The sequence below is a fragment of the Lissotriton vulgaris genome, unplaced genomic scaffold (genome assembly GCF_964263255.1).
Source record: "Lissotriton vulgaris unplaced genomic scaffold, aLisVul1.2 SCAFFOLD_1527, whole genome shotgun sequence".
NCBI lineage: Eukaryota > Metazoa > Chordata > Amphibia > Caudata > Salamandridae > Lissotriton > Lissotriton vulgaris.
This window is the reverse complement of record NW_028241337.1, coordinates 116224-137920: the sequence shown is the minus strand read 5'-3', so window position 1 is coordinate 137920 and position 21697 is coordinate 116224. Positions and strand designations below refer to the sequence as shown.

General features: G+C 38.6%; 26 non-coding genes across 26 annotated transcripts; all 26 read left to right on the top strand.

Annotated features, from left to right (window-relative positions):
* Positions 1 to 346: 346 nt before the first annotated feature.
* Positions 347 to 419, top strand: TRNAK-UUU (transfer RNA lysine (anticodon UUU)). The gene has a single exon. It is a non-coding gene; the product is annotated as a tRNA-Lys (tRNA).
* Positions 420 to 758: 339 nt separating this feature from the next.
* Positions 759 to 849, top strand: TRNAR-UCU (transfer RNA arginine (anticodon UCU)). Its single transcript is given in 2 exon segments — positions 759 to 795; positions 814 to 849. It is a non-coding gene; the product is annotated as a tRNA-Arg (tRNA).
* Positions 850 to 2074: 1225 nt separating this feature from the next.
* TRNAK-UUU (transfer RNA lysine (anticodon UUU)) lies at positions 2075 to 2147 on the top strand. The gene has a single exon. It is a non-coding gene; the product is annotated as a tRNA-Lys (tRNA).
* Positions 2148 to 2486: 339 nt separating this feature from the next.
* On the top strand, positions 2487 to 2577 carry TRNAR-UCU (transfer RNA arginine (anticodon UCU)). The gene is given in 2 exon segments: positions 2487 to 2523; positions 2542 to 2577. It is a non-coding gene; the product is annotated as a tRNA-Arg (tRNA).
* Positions 2578 to 3803: 1226 nt separating this feature from the next.
* Positions 3804 to 3876, top strand: TRNAK-UUU (transfer RNA lysine (anticodon UUU)). The gene has a single exon. It is a non-coding gene; the product is annotated as a tRNA-Lys (tRNA).
* Positions 3877 to 4215: 339 nt separating this feature from the next.
* Positions 4216 to 4306, top strand: TRNAR-UCU (transfer RNA arginine (anticodon UCU)). The gene is given in 2 exon segments: positions 4216 to 4252; positions 4271 to 4306. It is a non-coding gene; the product is annotated as a tRNA-Arg (tRNA).
* A 1225-nt stretch (positions 4307 to 5531) lies between these two features.
* On the top strand, positions 5532 to 5604 carry TRNAK-UUU (transfer RNA lysine (anticodon UUU)). The gene has a single exon. It is a non-coding gene; the product is annotated as a tRNA-Lys (tRNA).
* Positions 5605 to 5943: 339 nt separating this feature from the next.
* Positions 5944 to 6034, top strand: TRNAR-UCU (transfer RNA arginine (anticodon UCU)). The gene is given in 2 exon segments: positions 5944 to 5980; positions 5999 to 6034. It is a non-coding gene; the product is annotated as a tRNA-Arg (tRNA).
* A 1226-nt stretch (positions 6035 to 7260) lies between these two features.
* On the top strand, positions 7261 to 7333 carry TRNAK-UUU (transfer RNA lysine (anticodon UUU)). Its single transcript has one exon. It is a non-coding gene; the product is annotated as a tRNA-Lys (tRNA).
* A 339-nt stretch (positions 7334 to 7672) lies between these two features.
* TRNAR-UCU (transfer RNA arginine (anticodon UCU)) lies at positions 7673 to 7763 on the top strand. Its single transcript is given in 2 exon segments — positions 7673 to 7709; positions 7728 to 7763. It is a non-coding gene; the product is annotated as a tRNA-Arg (tRNA).
* A 1226-nt stretch (positions 7764 to 8989) lies between these two features.
* On the top strand, positions 8990 to 9062 carry TRNAK-UUU (transfer RNA lysine (anticodon UUU)). Its single transcript has one exon. It is a non-coding gene; the product is annotated as a tRNA-Lys (tRNA).
* Positions 9063 to 9401: 339 nt separating this feature from the next.
* TRNAR-UCU (transfer RNA arginine (anticodon UCU)) lies at positions 9402 to 9492 on the top strand. The gene is given in 2 exon segments: positions 9402 to 9438; positions 9457 to 9492. It is a non-coding gene; the product is annotated as a tRNA-Arg (tRNA).
* A 1226-nt stretch (positions 9493 to 10718) lies between these two features.
* TRNAK-UUU (transfer RNA lysine (anticodon UUU)) lies at positions 10719 to 10791 on the top strand. The gene has a single exon. It is a non-coding gene; the product is annotated as a tRNA-Lys (tRNA).
* Positions 10792 to 11130: 339 nt separating this feature from the next.
* TRNAR-UCU (transfer RNA arginine (anticodon UCU)) lies at positions 11131 to 11221 on the top strand. Its single transcript is given in 2 exon segments — positions 11131 to 11167; positions 11186 to 11221. It is a non-coding gene; the product is annotated as a tRNA-Arg (tRNA).
* Positions 11222 to 12447: 1226 nt separating this feature from the next.
* Positions 12448 to 12520, top strand: TRNAK-UUU (transfer RNA lysine (anticodon UUU)). Its single transcript has one exon. It is a non-coding gene; the product is annotated as a tRNA-Lys (tRNA).
* Positions 12521 to 12859: 339 nt separating this feature from the next.
* Positions 12860 to 12950, top strand: TRNAR-UCU (transfer RNA arginine (anticodon UCU)). Its single transcript is given in 2 exon segments — positions 12860 to 12896; positions 12915 to 12950. It is a non-coding gene; the product is annotated as a tRNA-Arg (tRNA).
* A 1226-nt stretch (positions 12951 to 14176) lies between these two features.
* Positions 14177 to 14249, top strand: TRNAK-UUU (transfer RNA lysine (anticodon UUU)). Its single transcript has one exon. It is a non-coding gene; the product is annotated as a tRNA-Lys (tRNA).
* Positions 14250 to 14588: 339 nt separating this feature from the next.
* TRNAR-UCU (transfer RNA arginine (anticodon UCU)) lies at positions 14589 to 14679 on the top strand. The gene is given in 2 exon segments: positions 14589 to 14625; positions 14644 to 14679. It is a non-coding gene; the product is annotated as a tRNA-Arg (tRNA).
* Positions 14680 to 15905: 1226 nt separating this feature from the next.
* TRNAK-UUU (transfer RNA lysine (anticodon UUU)) lies at positions 15906 to 15978 on the top strand. Its single transcript has one exon. It is a non-coding gene; the product is annotated as a tRNA-Lys (tRNA).
* A 339-nt stretch (positions 15979 to 16317) lies between these two features.
* On the top strand, positions 16318 to 16408 carry TRNAR-UCU (transfer RNA arginine (anticodon UCU)). The gene is given in 2 exon segments: positions 16318 to 16354; positions 16373 to 16408. It is a non-coding gene; the product is annotated as a tRNA-Arg (tRNA).
* Positions 16409 to 17634: 1226 nt separating this feature from the next.
* On the top strand, positions 17635 to 17707 carry TRNAK-UUU (transfer RNA lysine (anticodon UUU)). The gene has a single exon. It is a non-coding gene; the product is annotated as a tRNA-Lys (tRNA).
* Positions 17708 to 18046: 339 nt separating this feature from the next.
* TRNAR-UCU (transfer RNA arginine (anticodon UCU)) lies at positions 18047 to 18137 on the top strand. The gene is given in 2 exon segments: positions 18047 to 18083; positions 18102 to 18137. It is a non-coding gene; the product is annotated as a tRNA-Arg (tRNA).
* A 1225-nt stretch (positions 18138 to 19362) lies between these two features.
* On the top strand, positions 19363 to 19435 carry TRNAK-UUU (transfer RNA lysine (anticodon UUU)). The gene has a single exon. It is a non-coding gene; the product is annotated as a tRNA-Lys (tRNA).
* Positions 19436 to 19774: 339 nt separating this feature from the next.
* TRNAR-UCU (transfer RNA arginine (anticodon UCU)) lies at positions 19775 to 19865 on the top strand. Its single transcript is given in 2 exon segments — positions 19775 to 19811; positions 19830 to 19865. It is a non-coding gene; the product is annotated as a tRNA-Arg (tRNA).
* A 1226-nt stretch (positions 19866 to 21091) lies between these two features.
* On the top strand, positions 21092 to 21164 carry TRNAK-UUU (transfer RNA lysine (anticodon UUU)). The gene has a single exon. It is a non-coding gene; the product is annotated as a tRNA-Lys (tRNA).
* Positions 21165 to 21503: 339 nt separating this feature from the next.
* TRNAR-UCU (transfer RNA arginine (anticodon UCU)) lies at positions 21504 to 21594 on the top strand. Its single transcript is given in 2 exon segments — positions 21504 to 21540; positions 21559 to 21594. It is a non-coding gene; the product is annotated as a tRNA-Arg (tRNA).
* The last annotated feature ends 103 nt before the right edge of the window (positions 21595 to 21697 follow it).

Sequence of the window (21697 nt, the reverse complement as noted above, 5' to 3'; positions counted from 1 at the left end):
AGACTGTTTGCTTTGAAAATGTTGCATAGTCTATGCCCAAGAGGAAATTCCCAATGATACTGCTGAAAATGTAATTTAGGAGTTAGTAATAGTATTTGGCCCTTTATTAATTTCACAGTGTCATTTTAAACACGTGATTTCTATGTCATCCGAAAATGAGATAGTACAAATTTCCGGAGTTATAATGGATTACGTGTGCTGCTGAAATTTCAAATGCTTAAAATATCAATTCATTATTAAACTCTAGAATATTGATTGCTAATATATGTAATTATATAAATATACAAAGTGTAGGTCAGTGTACGTCCACATTTGTTTAGCTGATTTTAAGGTAGAGTATAGCAGAGCCTGGATAGCTCAGTCGGTAGAGCATCAGACTTTTAATCTGAGGGTCCAGGGTTCAAGTCCCTGTTCAGGCGGTTGTTTCCTTTAAAGAAAAAGTACTCTAATTGTATGCTCTTTTTGTGGACCCCTGCATGACGAATAAGATATTCCATTACTAAAATTGCAAAAACGTCTTTCATGGAGTTGTGAAATACACATCTGTCTCACATATTATGTGCCATTTGACTAAACTTAAGTCGTACGTAGATTTACCAATGGTATCATGTAGTCTGAGACGGTGAATATCATTTCACCAATTCAATATTCAAAATATAGCCATGGTTATAGTATCAAATGAACTTTATAAAGCTGATCAACAGCTAATAGCTCATTATTTCATTTCAGAACATCTCTGCACCTCATTATAGCAGATTGGCTCTGTGGCACAATGGATAGCGCATTGGACTTCTAGGTGAAAGTAAAAAAGATATTCAAAGGTTGTGGGTTCGAATCCCACCAGAGTCAGTTTTATCCCTGTTATCCTGTTATCCCAAGTACCAATTCATTATTATATTCTCTGTATTTAGTACTAATACCGGCAACCATCTTAACCCCTTGCGTGCTGATGACAGAACGGTTCCGTCATCAGCTACGGGTGAGCTGTGCTGATGACGAAACCGTTCCGTCATGACTCCGCCCGAGCAAGCCGGAGTCAGCACAGGCGGAAAATACGCCCCGCACGCAAGGGGTTAAAAAACGTAGTGATAGTTGGGACACTTCCTAATGTTGATAATGTCATTTTGTGTATTGCTGCCTCAGAGCCTGGATAGCTCAGTCGGTAGAGCATCAGACTTTTAATCCGCGGGTCCAGGGTTCAAGTCCCTGTTCAGGCGGCTTGGTTAAAAAAAATGTATATCAATTGCATACTCTTTTCAGGATCCAATGAATGGGAAGTCCAATTACAGATGGTTCAAAAAAGTCTTGATCGAGTCCTTACATACCCATCTGTGCTCTACTTTCTTTGACAAGGGTTAAGAAGACTTACCCAAACTGTATCATGTAGTTTGACATGTTGATTATCTTTTATCCAATTCAATGTTCAAAATGTAAGCTAGTGTCCGATTAATTTGATAAAGTTGGTCAACAACTTATAGGTCATCTTTTTATTTGTGAATCTCTGATCACCTTGTTGAATCAGGTCGGATCTCTGGTGCAATGGATTGCGGCTTGGAGTCCTAGGCGAATGTAGCAAAAGCATTCAAACGCTAAGGGTTCGAACACCAACTGGGTCAATTTTTTCCCTCCTCTATTTTATAACTAATTGAAACAGTAACCAGCAATCCTGCTTCTCCATCACCAGAAACATTTACCAAAATGGCAGTGAAAGAAAGTCTACTTAAACAGAGACTGTTTGCTTTGAAAATGTTGCATAGTCTATGCCCAAGAGGAAATTCCCAATGATACTGCTGAAAATGTAATTTAGGAGTTAGTAATAGTATTTGGCCCTTTATTAATTTCACAGTGTCATTTTAAACACGTGATTTCTATGTCATCCGAAAATGAGATAGTACAAATTTCCGGAGTTATAATGGATTACGTGTGCTGCTGAAATTTCAAATGCTTAAAATATCAATTCATTATTAAACTCTAGAATATTGATTGCTAATATATGTAATTATATAAATATACAAAGTGTAGGTCAGTGTACGTCCACATTTGTTTAGCTGATTTTAAGGTAGAGTATAGCAGAGCCTGGATAGCTCAGTCGGTAGAGCATCAGACTTTTAATCTGAGGGTCCAGGGTTCAAGTCCCTGTTCAGGCGGTTGTTTCCTTTAAAGAAAAAGTACTCTAATTGTATGCTCTTTTTGTGGACCCCTGCATGACGAATAAGATATTCCATTACTAAAATTGCAAAAACGTCTTTCATGGAGTTGTGAAATACACATCTGTCTCACATATTATGTGCCATTTGACTAAACTTAAGTCGTACGTAGATTTACCAATGGTATCATGTAGTCTGAGACGGTGAATATCATTTCACCAATTCAATATTCAAAATATAGCCATGGTTATAGTATCAAATGAACTTTATAAAGCTGATCAACAGCTAATAGCTCATTATTTCATTTCAGAACATCTCTGCACCTCATTATAGCAGATTGGCTCTGTGGCGCAATGGATAGCGCATTGGACTTCTAGGTGAATGTAAAAAAGATATTCAAAGGTTGTGGGTTCGAATCCCACCAGAGTCAGTTTTATCCCTGTTATCCTGTTATCCCAAGTACCAATTCATTATTATATTCTCTGTATTTAGTACTAATACCGGCAACCATCTTAACCCCTTGCGTGCTGATGCCAGAACGGTTCCGTCATCAGCTACGGGTGAGCTGTGCTGATGACGAAACCGTTCCGTCATGACTCCGCCCGAGCAAGGCGGAGTCAGCACAGGCGGAAAATTCGCCCCGCACGCAAGGGGTTAAAAAAACGTAGTGATAGTTGGGACACTTCCTAATGTTGATAATGTCATTTTGTGTATTGCTGCCTCAGAGCCTGGATAGCTCAGTCGGTAGAGCATCAGACTTTTAATCCGAGGGTCCAGGGTTCAAGTCCCTGTTCAGGCGGCTTGGTTAAAAAAAATGTATATCAATTGCATACTCTTTTCAGGATCCAATGAATGGGAAGTCCAATTACAGATGGTTCAAAAAAGTCTTGATCGAGTCCTTACATACCCATCTGTGCTCTACTTTCTTTGACAAGGGTTAAGAAGACTTACCCAAACTGTATCATGTAGTTTGACATGTTGATTATCTTTTATCCAATTCAATGTTCAAAATGTAAGCTAGTGTCCGATTAATTTGATAAAGTTGGTCAACAACTTATAGGTCATCTTTTTATTTGTGAATCTCTGATCACCTTGTTGAATCAGGTCGGATCTCTGGTGCAATGGATTGCGGCTTGGAGTCCTAGGCGAATGTAGCAAAAGCATTCAAACGCTAAGGGTTCGAACACCAACTGGGTCAATTTTATCCCTCCTCTATTTTATAACTAATTGAAACAGTAACCAGCAATCCTGCTTCTCCATCACCAGAAACATTTACCAAAATGGCAGTGAAAGAAAGTCTACTTAAACAGAGACTGTTTGCTTTGAAAATGTTGCATAGTCTATGCCCAAGAGGAAATTCCCAATGATACTGCTGAAAATGTAATTTAGGAGTTAGTAATAGTATTTGGCCCTTTATTAATTTCACAGTGTCATTTTAAACACGTGATTTCTATGTCATCCGAAAATGAGATAGTACAAATTTCCGGAGTTATAATGGATTACGTGTGCTGCTGAAATTTCAAATGCTTAAAATATCAATTCATTATTAAACTCTAGAATATTGATTGCTAATATATGTAATTATATAAATATACAAAGTGTAGGTCAGTGTACGTCCACATTTGTTTAGCTGATTTTAAGGTAGAGTATAGCAGAGCCTGGATAGCTCAGTCGGTAGAGCATCAGACTTTTAATCTGAGGGTCCAGGGTTCAAGTCCCTGTTCAGGCGGTTGTTTCCTTTAAAGAAAAAGTACTCTAATTGTATGCTCTTTTTGTGGACCCCTGCATGACGAATAAGATATTCCATTACTAAAATTGCAAAAACGTCTTTCATGGAGTTGTGAAATACACATCTGTCTCACATATTATGTGCCATTTGACTAAACTTAAGTCGTACGTAGATTTACCAATGGTATCATGTAGTCTGAGACGGTGAATATCATTTCACCAATTCAATATTCAAAATATAGCCATGGTTATAGTATCAAATGAACTTTATAAAGCTGATCAACAGCTAATAGCTCATTATTTCATTTCAGAACATCTCTGCACCTCATTATAGCAGATTGGCTCTGTGGCGCAATGGATAGCGCATTGGACTTCTAGGTGAATGTAAAAAAGATATTCAAGGGTTGTGGGTTCGAATCCCACCAGAGTCAGTTTTATCCCTGTTATCCTGTTATCCCAAGTACCAATTCATTATTATATTCTCTGTATTTAGTACTAATACCGGCAACCATCTTAACCCCTTGCGTGCTGATGACAGAACGGTTCCGTCATCAGCTACGGGTGAGCTGTGCTGATGACGAAACCGTTCCGTCATGACTCCGCCCGAGCAAGGCGGAGTCAGCACAGGCGGAAAATACGCCCCGCACGCAAGGGGTTAAAAAACGTAGTGATAGTTGGGACACTTCCTAATGTTGATAATGTCATTTTGTGTATTGCTGCCTCAGAGCCTGGATAGCTCAGTCGGTAGAGCATCAGACTTTTAATCCGCGGGTCCAGGGTTCAAGTCCCTGTTCAGGCGGCTTGGTTAAAAAAAATGTATATCAATTGCATACTCTTTTCAGGATCCAATGAATGGGAAGTCCAATTACAGATGGTTCAAAAAAGTCTTGATCGAGTCCTTACATACCCATCTGTGCTCTACTTTCTTTGACAAGGGTTAAGAAGACTTACCCAAACTGTATCATGTAGTTTGACATGTTGATTATCTTTTATCCAATTCAATGTTCAAAATGTAAGCTAGTGTCCGATTAATTTGATAAAGTTGGTCAACAACTTATAGGTCATCTTTTTATTTGTGAATCTCTGATCACCTTGTTGAATCAGGTCGGATCTCTGGTGCAATGGATTGCGGCTTGGAGTCCTAGGCGAATGTAGCAAAAGCATGCAAACGCTAAGGGTTCGAACACCAACTGGGTCAATTTTTTCCCTCCTCTATTTTATAACTAATTGAAACAGTAACCAGCAATCCTGCTTCTCCATCACCAGAAACATTTACCAAAATGGCAGTGAAAGAAAGTCTACTTAAACAGAGACTGTTTGCTTTGAAAATGTTGCATAGTCTATGCCCAAGAGGAAATTCCCAATGATACTGCTGAAAATGTAATTTAGGAGTTAGTAATAGTATTTGGCCCTTTATTAATTTCACAGTGTCATTTTAAACACGTGATTTCTATGTCATCCGAAAATGAGATAGTACAAATTTCCGGAGTTATAATGGATTACGTGTGCTGCTGAAATTTCAAATGCTTAAAATATCAATTCATTATTAAACTCTAGAATATTGATTGCTAATATATGTAATTATATAAATATACAAAGTGTAGGTCAGTGTACGTCCACATTTGTTTAGCTGATTTTAAGGTAGAGTATAGCAGAGCCTGGATAGCTCAGTCGGTAGAGCATCAGACTTTTAATCTGAGGGTCCAGGGTTCAAGTCCCTGTTCAGGCGCTTGTTTCTTTTAAAGAAAAAGTACTCTAATTGTATGCTCTTTTTGTGGACCCCTGCATGACGAATAAGATATTCCATTACTAAAATTGCAAAAACGTCTTTCATGGAGTTGTGAAATACACATCTGTCTCACATATTATGTGCCATTTGACTAAACTTAAGTCGTACGTAGATTTACCAATGGTATCATGTAGTCTGAGACGGTGAATATCATTTCACCAATTCAATATTCAAAATATAGCCATGGTTATAGTATCAAATGAACTTTATAAAGCTGATCAACAGCTAATAGCTCATTATTTCATTTCAGAACATCTCTGCACCTCATTATAGCAGATTGGCTCTGTGGCGCAATGGATAGCGCATTGGACTTCTAGGTGAATGTAAAAAAGATATTCAAAGGTTGTGGGTTCGAATCCCACCAGAGTCAGTTTTATCCCTGTTATCCTGTTATCCCAAGTACCAATTCATTATTATATTCTCTGTATTTAGTACTAATACCGGCAACCATCTTAACCCCTTGCGTGCTGATGACAGAACGGTTCCGTCATCAGCTACGGGTGAGCTGTGCTGATGACGAAACCGTTCCGTCATGACTCCGCCCGAGCAAGGCGGAGTCAGCACAGGCGGAAAATACGCCCCGCACGCAAGGGGTTAAAAAAACGTAGTGATAGTTGGGACACTTCCTAATGTTGATAATGTCATTTTGTGTATTGCTGCCTCAGAGCCTGGATAGCTCAGTCGGTAGAGCATCAGACTTTTAATCCGAGGGTCCAGGGTTCAAGTCCCTGTTCAGGCGGCTTGGTTAAAAAAAATGTATATCAATTGCATACTCTTTTCAGGATCCAATGAATGGGAAGTCCAATTACAGATGGTTCAAAAAAGTCTTGATCGAGTCCTTACATACCCATCTGTGCTCTACTTTCTTTGACAAGGGTTAAGAAGACTTACCCAAACTGTATCATGTAGTTTGACATGTTGATTATCTTTTATCCAATTCAATGTTCAAAATGTAAGCTAGTGTCCGATTAATTTGATAAAGTTGGTCAACAACTTATAGGTCATCTTTTTATTTGTGAATCTCTGATCACCTTGCTGAATCAGGTCGGATCTCTGGTGCAATGGATTGCGGCTTGGAGTCCTAGGCGAATGTAGCAAAAGCATTCAAACGCTAAGGGTTCGAACACCAACTGGGTCAATTTTATCCCTCCTCTATTTTATAACTAATTGAAACAGTAACCAGCAATCCTGCTTCTCCATCACCAGAAACATTTACCAAAATGGCAGTGAAAGAAAGTCTACTTAAACAGAGACTGTTTGCTTTGAAAATGTTGCATAGTCTATGCCCAAGAGGAAATTCCCAATGATACTGCTGAAAATGTAATTTAGGAGTTAGTAATAGTATTTGGCCCTTTATTAATTTCACAGTGTCATTTTAAACACGTGATTTCTATGTCATCCGAAAATGAGATAGTACACATTTCCGGAGTTATAATGGATTACGTGTGCTGCTGAAATTTCAAATGCTTAAAATATCAATTCATTATTAAACTCTAGAATATTGATTGCTAATATATGTAATTATATAAATATACAAAGTGTAGGTCAGTGTACGTCCACATTTGTTTAGCTGATTTTAAGGTAGAGTATAGCAGAGCCTGGATAGCTCAGTCGGTAGAGCATCAGACTTTTAATCTGAGGGTCCAGGGTTCAAGTCCCTGTTCAGGCGGTTGTTTCCTTTAAAGAAAAAGTACTCTAATTGTATGCTCTTTTTGTGGACCCCTGCATGACGAATAAGATATTCCATTACTAAAATTGCAAAAACGTCTTTCATGGAGTTGTGAAATACACATCTGTCTCACATATTATGTGCCATTTGACTAAACTTAAGTCGTACGTAGATTTACCAATGGTATCATGTAGTCTGAGACGGTGAATATCATTTCACCAATTCAATATTCAAAATATAGCCATGGTTATAGTATCAAATGAACTTTATAAAGCTGATCAACAGCTAATAGCTCATTATTTCATTTCAGAACATCTCTGCACCTCATTATAGCAGATTGGCTCTGTGGCGCAATGGCTAGCGCATTGGACTTCTAGGTGAATGTAAAAAAGATATTCAAAGGTTGTGGGTTCGAATCCCACCAGAGTCAGTTTTATCCCTGTTATCCTGTTATCCCAAGTACCAATTCATTATTATATTCTCTGTATTTAGTACTAATACCGGCAACCATCTTAACCCCTTGCGTGCTGATGACAGAACGGTTCCGTCATCAGCTACGGGTGAGCTGTGCTGATGACGAAACCGTTCCGTCATGACTCCGCCCGAGCAAGGCGGAGTCAGCACAGGCGGAAAATACGCCCCGCACGCAAGGGGTTAAAAAAACGTAGTGATAGTTGGGACACTTCCTAATGTTGATAATGTCATTTTGTGTATTGCTGCCTCAGAGCCTGGATAGCTCAGTCGGTAGAGCATCAGACTTTTAATCCGAGGGTCCAGGGTTCAAGTCCCTGTTCAGGCGGCTTGGTTAAAAAAAATGTATATCAATTGCATACTCTTTTCAGGATCCAATGAATGGGAAGTCCAATTACAGATGGTTCAAAAAAGTCTTGATCGAGTCCTTACATACCCATCTGTGCTCTACTTTCTTTGACAAGGGTTAAGAAGACTTACCCAAACTGTATCATGTAGTTTGACATGTTGATTATCTTTTATCCAATTCAATGTTCAAAATAAAAGCTAGTGTCCGATTAATTTGATAAAGTTGGTCAACAACTTATAGGTCATCTTTTTATTTGTGAATCTCTGATCACCTTGTTGAATCAGGTCGGATCTCTGGTGCAATGGATTGCGGCTTGGAGTCCTAGGCGAATGTAGCAAAAGCATGCAAACGCTAAGGGTTCGAACACCAACTGGGTCAATTTTTTCCCTCCTCTATTTTATAACTAATTGAAACAGTAACCAGCAATCCTGCTTCTCCATCACCAGAAACATTTACCAAAATGGCAGTGAAAGAAAGTCTACTTAAACAGAGACTGTTTGCTTTGAAAATGTTGCATAGTCTATGCCCAAGAGGAAATTCCCAATGATACAGCTGAAAATGTAATTTAGGAGTTAGTAATAGTATTTGGCCCTTTATTAATTTCACAGTGTCATTTTAAACACGTGATTTCTATGTCATCCGAAAATGAGATAGTACAAATTTCCGGAGTTATAATGGATTACGTGTGCTGCTGAAATTTCAAATGCTTAAAATATCAATTCATTATTAAACTCTAGAATATTGATTGCTAATATATGTAATTATATAAATATACAAAGTGTAGGTCAGTGTACGTCCACATTTGTTTAGCTGATTTTAAGGTAGAGTATAGCGGAGCCTGGATAGCTCAGTCGGTAGAGCATCAGACTTTTAATCTGAGGGTCCAGGGTTCAAGTCCCTGTTCAGGCGCTTGTTTCTTTTAAAGAAAAAGTACTCTAATTGTATGCTCTTTTTGTGGACCCCTGCATGACGAATAAGATATTCCATTACTAAAATTGCAAAAACGTCTTTCATGGAGTTGTGAAATACACATCTGTCTCACATATTATGTGCCATTTGACTAAACTTAAGTCGTACGTAGATTTACCAATGGTATCATGTAGTCTGAGACGGTGAATATCATTTCACCAATTCAATATTCAAAATATAGCCATGGTTATAGTATCAAATGAACTTTATAAAGCTGATCAACAGCTAATAGCTCATTATTTCATTTCAGAACATCTCTGCACCTCATTATAGCAGATTGGCTCTGTGGCGCAATGGATAGCGCATTGGACTTCTAGGTGAATGTAAAAAAGATATTCAAAGGTTGTGGGTTCGAATCCCACCAGAGTCAGTTTTATCCCTGTTATCCTGTTATCCCAAGTACCAATTCATTATTATATTCTCTGTATTTAGTACTAATACCGGCAACCATCTTAACCCCTTGCGTGCTGATGACAGAACGGTTCCGTCATCAGCTACGGGTGAGCTGTGCTGATGACGAAACCGTTCCGTCATGACTCCGCCCGAGCAAGGCGGAGTCAGCACAGGCGGAAAATACGCCCCGCACGCAAGGGGTTAAAAAAACGTAGTGATAGTTGGGACACTTCCTAATGTTGATAATGTCATTTTGTGTATTGCTGCCTCAGAGCCTGGATAGCTCAGTCGGTAGAGCATCAGACTTTTAATCCGAGGGTCCAGGGTTCAAGTCCCTGTTCAGGCGGCTTGGTTAAAAAAAATGTATATCAATTGCATACTCTTTTCAGGATCCAATGAATGGGAAGTCCAATTACAGATGGTTCAAAAAAGTCTTGATCGAGTCCTTACATACCCATCTGTGCTCTACTTTCTTTGACAAGGGTTAAGAAGACTTACCCAAACTGTATCATGTAGTTTGACATGTTGATTATCTTTTATCCAATTCAATGTTCAAAATGTAAGCTAGTGTCCGATTAATTTGATAAAGTTGGTCAACAACTTATAGGTCATCTTTTTATTTGTGAATCTCTGATCACCTTGCTGAATCAGGTCGGATCTCTGGTGCAATGGATTGCGGCTTGGAGTCCTAGGCGAATGTAGCAAAAGCATTCAAACGCTAAGGGTTCGAACACCAACTGGGTCAATTTTATCCCTCCTCTATTTTATAACTAATTGAAACAGTAACCAGCAATCCTGCTTCTCCATCACCAGAAACATTTACCAAAATGGCAGTGAAAGAAAGTCTACTTAAACAGAGACTGTTTGCTTTGAAAATGTTGCATAGTCTATGCCCAAGAGGAAATTCCCAATGATACTGCTGAAAATGTAATTTAGGAGTTAGTAATAGTATTTGGCCCTTTATTAATTTCACAGTGTCATTTTAAACACGTGATTTCTATGTCATCCGAAAATGAGATAGTACAAATTTCCGGAGTTATAATGGATTACGTGTGCTGCTGAAATTTCAAATGCTTAAAATATCAATTCATTATTAAACTCTAGAATATTGATTGCTAATATATGTAATTATATAAATATACAAAGTGTAGGTCAGTGTACGTCCACATTTGTTTAGCTGATTTTAAGGTAGAGTATAGCAGAGCCTGGATAGCTCAGTCGGTAGAGCATCAGACTTTTAATCTGAGGGTCCAGGGTTCAAGTCCCTGTTCAGGCGGTTGTTTCCTTTAAAGAAAAAGTACTCTAATTGTATGCTCTTTTTGTGGACCCCTGCATGACGAATAAGATATTCCATTACTAAAATTGCAAAAACGTCTTTCATGGAGTTGTGAAATACACATCTGTCTCACATATTATGTGCCATTTGACTAAACTTAAGTCGTACGTAGATTTACCAATGGTATCATGTAGTCTGAGACGGTGAATATCATTTCACCAATTCAATATTCAAAATATAGCCATGGTTATAGTATCAAATGAACTTTATAAAGCTGATCAACAGCTAATAGCTCATTATTTCATTTCAGAACATCTCTGCACCTCATTATAGCAGATTGGCTCTGTGGCGCAATGGCTAGCGCATTGGACTTCTAGGTGAATGTAAAAAAGATATTCAAAGGTTGTGGGTTCGAATCCCACCAGAGTCAGTTTTATCCCTGTTATCCTGTTATCCCAAGTACCAATTCATTATTATATTCTCTGTATTTAGTACTAATACCGGCAACCATCTTAACCCCTTGCGTGCTGATGACAGAACGGTTCCGTCATCAGCTACGGGTGAGCTGTGCTGATGACGAAACCGTTCCGTCATGACTCCGCCCGAGCAAGGCGGAGTCAGCACAGGCGGAAAATACGCCCCGCACGCAAGGGGTTAAAAAAACGTAGTGATAGTTGGGACACTTCCTAATGTTGATAATGTCATTTTGTGTATTGCTGCCTCAGAGCCTGGATAGCTCAGTCGGTAGAGCATCAGACTTTTAATCCGAGGGTCCAGGGTTCAAGTCCCTGTTCAGGCGGCTTGGTTAAAAAAAATGTATATCAATTGCATACTCTTTTCAGGATCCAATGAATGGGAAGTCCAATTACAGATGGTTCAAAAAAGTCTTGATCGAGTCCTTACATACCCATCTGTGCTCTACTTTCTTTGACAAGGGTTAAGAAGACTTACCCAAACTGTATCATGTAGTTTGACATGTTGATTATCTTTTATCCAATTCAATGTTCAAAATAAAAGCTAGTGTCCGATTAATTTGATAAAGTTGGTCAACAACTTATAGGTCATCTTTTTATTTGTGAATCTCTGATCACCTTGTTGAATCAGGTCGGATCTCTGGTGCAATGGATTGCGGCTTGGAGTCCTAGGCGAATGTAGCAAAAGCATGCAAACGCTAAGGGTTCGAACACCAACTGGGTCAATTTTTTCCCTCCTCTATTTTATAACTAATTGAAACAGTAACCAGCAATCCTGCTTCTCCATCACCAGAAACATTTACCAAAATGGCAGTGAAAGAAAGTCTACTTAAACAGAGACTGTTTGCTTTGAAAATGTTGCATAGTCTATGCCCAAGAGGAAATTCCCAATGATACAGCTGAAAATGTAATTTAGGAGTTAGTAATAGTATTTGGCCCTTTATTAATTTCACAGTGTCATTTTAAACACGTGATTTCTATGTCATCCGAAAATGAGATAGTACAAATTTCCGGAGTTATAATGGATTACGTGTGCTGCTGAAATTTCAAATGCTTAAAATATCAATTCATTATTAAACTCTAGAATATTGATTGCTAATATATGTAATTATATAAATATACAAAGTGTAGGTCAGTGTACGTCCACATTTGTTTAGCTGATTTTAAGGTAGAGTATAGCGGAGCCTGGATAGCTCAGTCGGTAGAGCATCAGACTTTTAATCTGAGGGTCCAGGGTTCAAGTCCCTGTTCAGGCGCTTGTTTCTTTTAAAGAAAAAGTACTCTAATTGTATGCTCTTTTTGTGGACCCCTGCATGACGAATAAGATATTCCATTACTAAAATTGCAAAAACGTCTTTCATGGAGTTGTGAAATACACATCTGTCTCACATATTATGTGCCATTTGACTAAACTTAAGTCGTACGTAGATTTACCAATGGTATCATGTAGTCTGAGACGGTGAATATCATTTCACCAATTCAATATTCAAAATATAGCCATGGTTATAGTATCAAATGAACTTTATAAAGCTGATCAACAGCTAATAGCTCATTATTTCATTTCAGAACATCTCTGCACCTCATTATAGCAGATTGGCTCTGTGGCGCAATGGATAGCGCATTGGACTTCTAGGTGAATGTAAAAAAGATATTCAAAGGTTGTGGGTTCGAATCCCACCAGAGTCAGTTTTATCCCTGTTATCCTGTTATCCCAAGTACCAATTCATTATTATATTCTCTGTATTTAGTACTAATACCGGCAACCATCTTAACCCCTTGCGTGCTGATGACAGAACGGTTCCGTCATCAGCTACGGGTGAGCTGTGCTGATGACGAAACCGTTCCGTCATGACTCCGCCCGAGCAAGGCGGAGTCAGCACAGGCGGAAAATACGCCCCGCACGCAAGGGGTTAAAAAAACGTAGTGATAGTTGGGACACTTCCTAATGTTGATAATGTCATTTTGTGTATTGCTGCCTCAGAGCCTGGATAGCTCAGTCGGTAGAGCATCAGACTTTTAATCCGAGGGTCCAGGGTTCAAGTCCCTGTTCAGGCGGCTTGGTTAAAAAAAATGTATATCAATTGCATACTCTTTTCAGGATCCAATGAATGGGAAGTCCAATTACAGATGGTTCAAAAAAGTCTTGATCGAGTCCTTACATACCCATCTGTGCTCTACTTTCTTTGACAAGGGTTAAGAAGACTTACCCAAACTGTATCATGTAGTTTGACATGTTGATTATCTTTTATCCAATTCAATGTTCAAAATGTAAGCTAGTGTCCGATTAATTTGATAAAGTTGGTCAACAACTTATAGGTCATCTTTTTATTTGTGAATCTCTGATCACCTTGCTGAATCAGGTCGGATCTCTGGTGCAATGGATTGCGGCTTGGAGTCCTAGGCGAATGTAGCAAAAGCATTCAAACGCTAAGGGTTCGAACACCAACTGGGTCAATTTTATCCCTCCTCTATTTTATAACTAATTGAAACAGTAACCAGCAATCCTGCTTCTCCATCACCAGAAACATTTACCAAAATGGCAGTGAAAGAAAGTCTACTTAAACAGAGACTGTTTGCTTTGAAAATGTTGCATAGTCTATGCCCAAGAGGAAATTCCCAATGATACTGCTGAAAATGTAATTTAGGAGTTAGTAATAGTATTTGGCCCTTTATTAATTTCACAGTGTCATTTTAAACACGTGATTTCTATGTCATCCGAAAATGAGATAGTACAAATTTCCGGAGTTATAATGGATTACGTGTGCTGCTGAAATTTCAAATGCTTAAAATATCAATTCATTATTAAACTCTAGAATATTGATTGCTAATATATGTAATTATATAAATATACAAAGTGTAGGTCAGTGTACGTCCACATTTGTTTAGCTGATTTTAAGGTAGAGTATAGCAGAGCCTGGATAGCTCAGTCGGTAGAGCATCAGACTTTTAATCTGAGGGTCCAGGGTTCAAGTCCCTGTTCAGGCGGTTGTTTCCTTTAAAGAAAAAGTACTCTAATTGTATGCTCTTTTTGTGGACCCCTGCATGACGAATAAGATATTCCATTACTAAAATTGCAAAAACGTCTTTCATGGAGTTGTGAAATACACATCTGTCTCACATATTATGTGCCATTTGACTAAACTTAAGTCGTACGTAGATTTACCAATGGTATCATGTAGTCTGAGACGGTGAATATCATTTCACCAATTCAATATTCAAAATATAGCCATGGTTATAGTATCAAATGAACTTTATAAAGCTGATCAACAGCTAATAGCTCATTATTTCATTTCAGAACATCTCTGCACCTCATTATAGCAGATTGGCTCTGTGGCGCAATGGCTAGCGCATTGGACTTCTAGGTGAATGTAAAAAAGATATTCAAAGGTTGTGGGTTCGAATCCCACCAGAGTCAGTTTTATCCCTGTTATCCTGTTATCCCAAGTACCAATTCATTATTATATTCTCTGTATTTAGTACTAATACCGGCAACCATCTTAACCCCTTGCGTGCTGATGACAGAACGGTTCCGTCATCAGCTACGGGTGAGCTGTGCTGATGACGAAACCGTTCCGTCATGACTCCGCCCGAGCAAGGCGGAGTCAGCACAGGCGGAAAATACGCCCCGCACGCAAGGGGTTAAAAAAACGTAGTGATAGTTGGGACACTTCCTAATGTTGATAATGTCATTTTGTGTATTGCTGCCTCAGAGCCTGGATAGCTCAGTCGGTAGAGCATCAGACTTTTAATCCGAGGGTCCAGGGTTCAAGTCCCTGTTCAGGCGGCTTGGTTAAAAAAAATGTATATCAATTGCATACTCTTTTCAGGATCCAATGAATGGGAAGTCCAATTACAGATGGTTCAAAAAAGTCTTGATCGAGTCCTTACATACCCATCTGTGCTCTACTTTCTTTGACAAGGGTTAAGAAGACTTACCCAAACTGTATCATGTAGTTTGACATGTTGATTATCTTTTATCCAATTCAATGTTCAAAATAAAAGCTAGTGTCCGATTAATTTGATAAAGTTGGTCAACAACTTATAGGTCATCTTTTTATTTGTGAATCTCTGAACACCTTGTTGAATCAGGTCGGATCTCTGGTGCAATGGATTGCGGCTTGGAGTCCTAGGCGAATGTAGCAAAAGCATGCAAACGCTAAGGGTTCGAACACCAACTGGGTCAATTTTTTCCCTCCTCTATTTTATAACTAATTGAAACAGTAACCAGCAATCCTGCTTCTCCATCACCAGAAACATTTACCAAAATGGCAGTGAAAGAAAGTCTACTTAAACAGAGACTGTTTGCTTTGAAAATGTTGCATAGTCTATGCCCAAGAGGAAATTCCCAATGATACAGCTGAAAATGTAATTTAGGAGTTAGTAATAGTATTTGGCCCTTTATTAATTTCACAGTGTCATTTTAAACACGTGATTTCTATGTCATCCGAAAATGAGATAGTACAAATTTCCGGAGTTATAATGGATTACGTGTGCTGCTGAAATTTCAAATGCTTAAAATATCAATTCATTATTAAACTCTAGAATATTGATTGCTAATATATGTAATTATATAAATATACAAAGTGTAGGTCAGTGTACGTCCACATTTGTTTAGCTGATTTTAAGGTAGAGTATAGCGGAGCCTGGATAGCTCAGTCGGTAGAGCATCAGACTTTTAATCTGAGGGTCCAGGGTTCAAGTCCCTGTTCAGGCGCTTGTTTCTTTTAAAGAAAAAGTACTCTAATTGTATGCTCTTTTTGTGGACCCCTGCATGACGAATAAGATATTCCATTACTAAAATTGCAAAAACGTCTTTCATGGAGTTGTGAAATACACATCTGTCTCACATATTATGTGCCATTTGACTAAACTTAAGTCGTACGTAGATTTACCAATGGTATCATGTAGTCTGAGACGGTGAATATCATTTCACCAATTCAATATTCAAAATATAGCCATGGTTATAGTATCAAATGAACTTTATAAAGCTGATCAACAGCTAATAGCTCATTATTTCATTTCAGAACATCTCTGCACCTCATTATAGCAGATTGGCTCTGTGGCGCAATGGATAGCGCATTGGACTTCTAGGTGAATGTAAAAAAGATATTCAAAGGTTGTGGGTTCGAATCCCACCAGAGTCAGTTTTATCCCTGTTATCCTGTTATCCCAAGTACCAATTCATTATTATATTCTCTGTATTTAGTACTAATACCGGCAACCATCTTAACCCCTTGCGTGCTGATGACAGAACGGTTCCGTCATCAGCTACGGGTGAGCTGTGCTGATGACGAAACCGTTCCGTCATGACTCCGCCCGAGCAAGGCGGAGTCAGCACAGGCGGAAAATACGCCCCGCACGCAAGGGGTTAAAAAAACGTAGTGATAGTTGGGACACTTCCTAATGTTGATAATGTCATTTTGTGTATTGCTGCCTCAGAGCCTGGATAGCTCAGTCGGTAGAGCATCAGACTTTTAATCCGAGGGTCCAGGGTTCAAGTCCCTGTTCAGGCGGCTTGGTTAAAAAAAATGTATATCAATTGCATACTCTTTTCAGGATCCAATGAATGGGAAGTCCAATTACAGATGGTTCAAAAAAGTCTTGATCGAGTCCTTACATACCCATCTGTGCTCTACTTTCTTTGACAAGGGTTAAGAAGACTTACCCAAACTGTATCATGTAGTTTGACATGTTGATTATCTTTTATCCAATTCAATGTTCAAAATGTAAGCTAGTGTCCGATTAATTTGATAAAGTTGGTCAACAACTTATAGGTCATCTTTTTATTTGTGAATCTCTGATCACCTTGTTGAATCAGGTCGGATCTCTGGTGCAATGGATTGCGGCTTGGAGTCCTAGGCGAATGTAGCAAAAGCATTCAAACGCTAAGGGTTCGAACACCAACTGGGTCAATTTTATCCCTCCTCTATTTTATAACTAATTGAAACAGTAACCAGCAATCCTGCTTCTCCATCACCAGAAACATTTACCAAAATGGCAGTGAAAGAAAGTCTACTTAAACAGAGACTGTTTGCTTTGAAAATGTTGCATAGTCTATGCCCAAGAGGAAATTCCCAATGATACTGCTGAAAATGTAATTTAGGAGTTAGTAATAGTATTTGGCCCTTTATTAATTTCACAGTGTCATTTTAAACACGTGATTTCTATGTCATCCGAAAATGAGATAGTACAAATTTCCGGAGTTATAATGGATTACGTGTGCTGCTGAAATTTCAAATGCTTAAAATATCAATTCATTATTAAACTCTAGAATATTGATTGCTAATATATGTAATTATATAAATATACAAAGTGTAGGTCAGTGTACGTCCACATTTGTTTAGCTGATTTTAAGGTAGAGTATAGCAGAGCCTGGATAGCTCAGTCGGTAGAGCATCAGACTTTTAATCTGAGGGTCCAGGGTTCAAGTCCCTGTTCAGGCGGTTGTTTCCTTTAAAGAAAAAGTACTCTAATTGTATGCTCTTTTTGTGGACCCCTGCATGACGAATAAGATATTCCATTACTAAAACTGCAAAAACGTCTTTCATGGAGTTGTGAAATACACATCTGTCTCACATATTATGTGCCATTTGACTAAACTTAAGTCGTACGTAGATTTACCAATGGTATCATGTAGTCTGAGACGGTGAATATCATTTCACCAATTCAATATTCAAAATATAGCCATGGTTATAGTATCAAATGAACTTTATAAAGCTGATCAACAGCTAATAGCTCATTATTTCATTTCAGAACATCTCTGCACCTCATTATAGCAGATTGGCTCTGTGGCGCAATGGATAGCGCATTGGACTTCTAGGTGAATGTAAAAAAGATATTCAAAGGTTGTGGGTTCGAATCCCACCAGAGTCAGTTTTATCCCTGTTATCCTGTTATCCCAAGTACCAATTCATTATTATATTCTCTGTATTTAGTACTAATACCGGCAACCATCTTAACCCCGTGCGTGCTGATGACAGAACGGTTCCGTCATCAGCTACGGGTGAGCTGTGCTGATGACGAAACCGTTCCGTCATGACTCCGCCCGAGCAAGGCGGAGTCAGCACAGGCGGAAAATACGCCCCGCACGCAAGGGGTTAAAAAACGTAGTGATAGTTGGGACACTTCCTAATGTTGATAATGTCATTTTGTGTATTGCTGCCTCAGAGCCTGGATAGCTCAGTCGGTAGAGCATCAGACTTTTAATCCGCGGGTCCAGGGTTCAAGTCCCTGTTCAGGCGGCTTGGTTAAAAAAAATGTATATCAATTGCATACTCTTTTCAGGATCCAATGAATGGGAAGTCCAATTACAGATGGTTCAAAAAAGTCTTGATCGAGTCCTTACATACCCATCTGTGCTCTACTTTCTTTGACAAGGGTTAAGAAGACTTACCCAAACTGTATCATGTAGTTTGACATGTTGATTATCTTTTATCCAATTCAATGTTCAAAATGTAAGCTAGTGTCCGATTAATTTGATAAAGTTGGTCAACAACTTATAGGTCATCTTTTTATTTGTGAATCTCTGATCACCTTGTTGAATCAGGTCGGATCTCTGGTGCAATGGATTGCGGCTTGGAGTCCTAGGCGAATGTAGCAAAAGCATTCAAACGCTAAGGGTTCGAACACCAACTGGGTCAATTTTTTCCCTCCTCTATTTTATAACTAATTGAAACAGTAACCAGCAATCCTGCTTCTCCATCACCAGAAACATTTACCAAAATGGCAGTGAAAGAAAGTCTACTTAAACAGAGACTGTTTGCTTTGAAAATGTTGCATAGTCTATGCCCAAGAGGAAATTCCCAATGATACTGCTGAAAATGTAATTTAGGAGTTAGTAATAGTATTTGGCCCTTTATTAATTTCACAGTGTCATTTTAAACACGTGATTTCTATGTCATCCGAAAATGAGATAGTACAAATTTCCGGAGTTATAATGGATTACGTGTGCTGCTGAAATTTCAAATGCTTAAAATATCAATTCATTATTAAACTCTAGAATATTGATTGCTAATATATGTAATTATATAAATATACAAAGTGTAGGTCAGTGTACGTCCACATTTGTTTAGCTGATTTTAAGGTAGAGTATAGCAGAGCCTGGATAGCTCAGTCGGTAGAGCATCAGACTTTTAATCTGAGGGTCCAGGGTTCAAGTCCCTGTTCAGGCGGTTGTTTCCTTTAAAGAAAAAGTACTCTAATTGTATGCTCTTTTTGTGGACCCCTGCATGACGAATAAGATATTCCATTACTAAAATTGCAAAAACGTCTTACATGGAGTTGTGAAATACACATCTGTCTCACATATTATGTGCCATTTGACTAAACTTAAGTCGTACGTAGATTTACCAATGGTATCATGTAGTCTGAGACGGTGAATATCATTTCACCAATTCAATATTCAAAATATAGCCATGGTTATAGTATCAAATGAACTTTATAAAGCTGATCAACAGCTAATAGCTCATTATTTCATTTCAGAACATCTCTGCACCTCATTATAGCAGATTGGCTCTGTGGCGCAATGGATAGCGCATTGGACTTCTAGGTGAATGTAAAAAAGATATTCAAAGGTTGTGGGTTCGAATCCCACCAGCGTCAGTTTTATCCCTGTTATCCTGTTATCCCAAGTACCAATTCATTATTATATTCTCTGTATTTAGTACTAATACCGGCAACCATCTTAACCCCTTGCGTGCTGATGACAGAACGGTTCCGTCATCAGCTACGGGTGAGCTGTGCTGATGACGAAACCGTTCCGTCATGACTCCGCCCGAGCAAGGCGGAGTCAGCACAGGCGGAAAATACGCCCCGCACGCAAGGGGTTAAAAAAACGTAGTGATAGTTGGGACACTTCCTAATGTTGATAATGTCATTTTGTGTATTGCTGCCTCAGAGCCTGGATAGCTCAGTCGGTAGAGCATCAGACTTTTAATCCGCGGGTCCAGGGTTCAAGTCCCTGTTCAGGCGGCTTGGTTAAAAAAAATGTATATCAATTGCATACTCTTTTCAGGATCCAATGAATGGGAAGTCCAATTACAGATGGTTCAAAAAAGTCTTGATCGAGTCCTTACATACCCATCTGTGCTCTACTTTCTTTGACAAGGGTTAAGAAGACTTACCCAAACTGTATCATGTAGTTTGACATGTTGATTATCTTTTATCCAATTCAATGTTCAAAATGTAAGCTAGTGTCCGATTAATTTGATAAAGTTGGTCAACAACTTATAGGTCATCTTTTTATTTGTGAATCTCTGATCACCTTGTTGAATCAGGTCGGATCTCTGGTGCAATGGATTGCGGCTTGGAGTCCTAGGCGAATGTAGCAAAAGCATGCAAACGCTAAGGGTTCGAACACCAACTGGGTCAATTTTTTCCCTCCTCTATTTTATAACTAATTGAAACAGTAACCAGCAATCCTGCTTCTCCATCACCAGAAACATTTACCAAAATGGCAGTGAAAGAAAGTCTACTTAAACAGAGACTGTTTGCTTTGAAAATGTTGCATAGTCTATGCCCAAGAGGAAATTCCCAATGATACTGCTGAAAATGTAATTTAGGAGTTAGTAATAGTATTTGGCCCTTTATTAATTTCACAGTGTCATTTTAAACACGTGATTTCTATGTCATCCGAAAATGAGATAGTACAAATTTCCGGAGTTATAATGGATTACGTGTGCTGCTGAAATTTCAAATGCTTAAAATATCAATTCATTATTAAACTCTAGAATATTGATTGCTAATATATGTAATTATATAAATATACAAAGTGTAGGTCAGTGTACGTCCACATTTGTTTAGCTGATTTTAAGGTAGAGTATAGCAGAGCCTGGATAGCTCAGTCGGTAGAGCATCAGACTTTTAATCTGAGGGTCCAGGGTTCAAGTCCCTGTTCAGGCGCTTGTTTCTTTTAAAGAAAAAGTACTCTAATTGTATGCTCTTTTTGTGGACCCCTGCATGACGAATAAGATATTCCATTACTAAAATTGCAAAAACGTCTTTCATGGAGTTGTGAAATACACATCTGTCTCACATATTATGTGCCATTTGACTAAACTTAAGTCGTACGTAGATTTACCAATGGTATCATGTAGTCTGAGACGGTGAATATCATTTCACCAATTCAATATTCAAAATATAGCCATGGTTATAGTATCAAATGAACTTTATAAAGCTGATCAACAGCTAATAGCTCATTATTTCATTTCAGAACATCTCTGCACCTCATTATAGCAGATTGGCTCTGTGGCGCAATGGATAGCGCATTAGACTTCTAGGTGAATGTAAAAAAGATATTCAAAGGTTGTGGGTTCGAATCCCACCAGAGTCAGTTTTATCCCTGTTATCCCAAGTACCAATTCATTATTATATTCTCTGTATTTAGTACTAATACCGGCAACCATCTTAACCCCTTGCGTGCTGATGACAGAACG